At 47.3% G+C, this 3,948-nt stretch overlaps 1 long non-coding RNA gene across 1 annotated transcript; it reads left to right on the top strand.

Annotated features, from left to right (window-relative positions):
- The first annotated feature begins 2,631 nt into the window (after window positions 1-2,631).
- Window positions 2,632-3,251, top strand: LOC135368049 (uncharacterized). The gene is made up of 2 exons (XR_010414646.1): window positions 2,632-2,726; window positions 3,087-3,251. It is a non-coding gene; the product is annotated as an uncharacterized LOC135368049 (long non-coding RNA).
- Window positions 3,252-3,948: the final 697 nt, after the last annotated feature.

Below are 3,948 nucleotides of genomic sequence, written 5' to 3'. Positions count from 1 at the left end.
TTGGCTTTAATAAATATATCTCAACTTGAATGGCATTAGTAAATATATTTTCACTTGTACTTTTTGTGTATGACCCTTCTTTGCATGTCTCTGCATGTAAACCGCTCACCTGCTGTATCGGAAAAATATGTGAAGTCGGCCAAAGAAGTCTGCCCAGGCTGAAAAATACGCTACGATGAGCGCACGCGCAGCCCTCCCCCGCCGATAATCACGTTGACAACCCTCCGCACACGCGCCGCGCAGGGAAAAATACGCACAGGGTTCAGGGCAGGGAACCTGTAGTTTCGCCCCCCTGTAGTTTCTGCCAGACTGAATACTACTAATGTGGGGAATAAAATAACGAGCCCCTTCACAATAACGATCAAGTCCGACTGAAAAAAAGACTCACTTCTGCTATCAGAAAATTATTGCATAATGCGATACACACAGCTGCATTGTCCCGGCGTAAAGAAGGCACAGGACAAGGGTACACAAATTCCCTTAAGCGATGAGGGAAAATCACTTCTACTCGGGCAGCATAATACGATATACGCTGAATTGTTACGGGAGAATATTGAAATAAGAAAGGCACTGCTGGATGTCCACACATACGACAGCGCATACAAAACACGGCGGGGAAAAGGCTTAAGACGGAGCGCCGGGGAATAATCGCAGCGTCACCGTTCATCGCTACGAAACAACAAGATACTTGCGGCTGGTAAAAATTGCAACAAGACACTGCTAAACAAGTCGAGGCATGTGGCATCGCATACGAAACACTGCTTATTGGGGGAAAGGCCTAAGCCTGCATTCAGAAAATCATAGAGCATACAAGTTCATTTTTCCATTTCGCGTAAACTAAACACGGATAAGAGCGAAGCACACTACCAAAGGAAGGCCTATCAAATACAGCGCAACAGGACCCGCTTCGGGCTCTCACAAAATACCCTGCACAGGGTACTGCGCAGGGTAAATGACTTCACCAGGTTCGCGTGACAGTTCTGTTGAAAATGTTCGTCCCATCCTACAAATTGCAATACAAACGTGGTAACCCTTATTTTTTTAACCCAATATTTCACGCAGTAGTACATAGGTTTATCATTCGTGTCACACGAAAACGCAAACACAAAGAACTTACTTGTCAAGTGGGATCCCAGCTTCACAAACACATTACTCACTGGCATTTTCCACATGCACACACCACGAGCGAAAACCAAAAAGTGTCGTCACGACCACAAAAATTCGTATTATATCTCTCAGTCAATAACTGTCCACACGTGAAAACACGAGCTAAATGTACAATACACGGGTGCGTCGATGAAACAGTAGGGCTTCGCTACGGATGTAATAGGATATCGCCAGTCGAACGTCGCGAACCAAAAAAAGAAAGCGGCTCAGTAATGCATGTTGTCTATACACCCAAGAAAAACGGTGACGTGCTTTTTCGCAGCAATTATAATATAGAAGGGAATTCATGTCGTTTTTCTATCATTAGCTTACACCCATATAGTTTTGTAAGAATACTATTGAGTGGAACGGGTAAATGAGAACATCATTGGCTGCACACTGTACCTCTCATCATTTTAAACCAAACCAGTTTACAAGTATTCACAAGCACACGGCCCTTCACTAAATAGGTTAGTCGCTAATGCCTCAAATAGAATGAAATAAAATAAAACAGTCATTCCAACATCACTGACTGCAAGCTTCAACACCCGGCAGAGCAGTGCGCACCGGTCAACACGCCTTGGGCTCACCTCACACACTTCGAAGCCTTTATTAATACATTCTGCTGGCACTGCAATGAAAGATTTATCACAAAAATAATCATCTGCTGCACGTCCTATTTTTAGAAGAGACGCCAACTAAGTCTCACTGTCGTCGTCTTAACACTACAACACTACGTAGGGAATGATAACAACAACAATCACGACAGGGTATTTTTTATTATTATTTTTGTGATTTTCAAGAGTTCATTACTTTGTGCGAATCATCTCAAATTAAAATGTCAGCTCTGCTGCTGTTAAAGTGGGAACATTGCGCTCACGCGCGAAATCGGTAGCGGATCGTGTGTGTCGTTGCGTCAGCGTGTCCAAACCGCGAGAACGGGCCCGCGTGCGGCTCGGGTGGGAACGCGGTTCGGGCGCACTGCTTTATCACTTTAACAGCAGATCTCCGAGAACTGTCCTCAGTCTTCCTTCGCTCTGATTGGGCGAGAGTCATTTGATTGAGGCGCGAAGATCTGGACGGTCGGTGGAACCAGCCGCCGGGTCTAAAGCGAAACGCACCGCCTCCAAAATAATGTCGCCACCGGCGCGCGTACGCTAACGATCTCTGATTGGCTGCGCAATATATGTATAAATATTTGGATGCTCATTGGTCTAAAAAACTGGCGTCAGTTTCCTTTGCGCCGATTGGGCGAGAGTCATTTGACTGAGGAGCGAGCATCCGAACGCGCGAACCGCTCAACGGAAGCGATCGAACGGAGGAGAATCACGTCTGTTCGGCCACGCGTGTTCTCTCGGACTGCAGCCGTTGTGCACGCAGACGCTAGGGGTAGTTTGAGGGTTTTGAATGCTTTAGATTTAGATTGTGGCGAACTGCTAATGTGAGAACGGAATGGCACGTCCACGTCATCATCACAACAGCGGGAAGACGAGCATGTGATGGAATCCCTGCACCTCCAAAGGACGCAGAAATCGTCAGAGAGGAAGTCTGCACTCTTTCCGACGTACTGCAGGTGAACGGTAAGACAAGTTTCATTACTTTTTTGTGACTGAAGGAAGTAATGCAGGTTTATCACGTTAAGTGTATTACGTACAACATTTACGAGTCACTCGGCACGTTAGCGGCGTTTCATTGTGCAGTGCATTGCCGTAACTTGTACGTTTCTGATATGCCGTTAATCAAATGCGTTAATGTGTGGTTATGCTAGTTGCCCCTCATGCGCGTCGCAGCCGTTCATTCACTGTGATCTACGAACATTCGTGACAAATGCCTTGGTGTTCAAATACGAAATCAAGATCGATTGCCTATCATAGCAGTGGTTTTCGTGCAGAGTTACGGATCATCAATATATTTTTTGTTTTGTTTTGGTTCTCCCGCAGCCATCGGCAACAACGACGCACATAGCCCAGCATTGGCTTTTGAACTGCCCTTCGATGTCGAAGCACCTAAAGCTCCAGTGAAGCCTGTTACAAGACGTAAAAAGATATGTACTGTAGCTTTTTCGAGGCAGTTTCCGAGGACAAATAAAGTTGATTTGTCATACACCATCGCTTTTTGGTTGTCTGCTTTGGGACAGCATGATCGTTGCTCTACAGCAAGACAGCAAGCGCCGAAGACAATCGGACGAGGCGGGGGGGGGGGGGGGGGGTAAGGGGGACGAGAGAAGAGACGAAAAACCCGAGGAGAGTAGGGGAAGGAGGTTGGGTAAGGAGGTCGGTCTGCGCATGCGCACTGGGCCCCAGCTTTTTTCCCGCGCTGGCCAGCGGAGACGCTGTGAGTGGCTCCTGGGGATCACGTGGTTTGGGCGCCCGCCATTTTCCCTGGACCATTGCGTAAACGGCAGCTTCCGGCGGATGGTGGAACGGAGACGAAAGAAAAACGACGGAGGAGACATCATGTCTGTCCGACCACGCGTGTTCTTTCGGACTACGACCGTTGTGCTCGCAGACGCCAGCGTGTAGTCTAGAGGGTTTTCAATGCTTTAGATTGAGATTGTGGCGAACTACTAATGTGAAAACGGAACGGCATATCCAGCTGATCATCACAACAGCGGGAAGACGAACATGACAGGGATTTCCTGCACCTCCGAAGGACGCAGAAATTGTTCGAGCGGAAGTCTGCACCCCTTCCGATGTCCCGCAGGTGAACGGTAAGACAAGTTTATCCACTTTTTGTTGTCGAAGGAAGTAATGCAGGTTTATCATGTTAAGTGTATTAAGTACAACATTTACGAGTCACTCG

Source organism: Ornithodoros turicata, chromosome 1 (genome assembly GCF_037126465.1).
Source record: "Ornithodoros turicata isolate Travis chromosome 1, ASM3712646v1, whole genome shotgun sequence".
In the NCBI taxonomy this organism is placed as follows: Eukaryota; Metazoa; Arthropoda; class Arachnida; order Ixodida; family Argasidae; genus Ornithodoros; species Ornithodoros turicata.
This window is presented reverse-complemented; position numbering and strand designations above follow the sequence as displayed.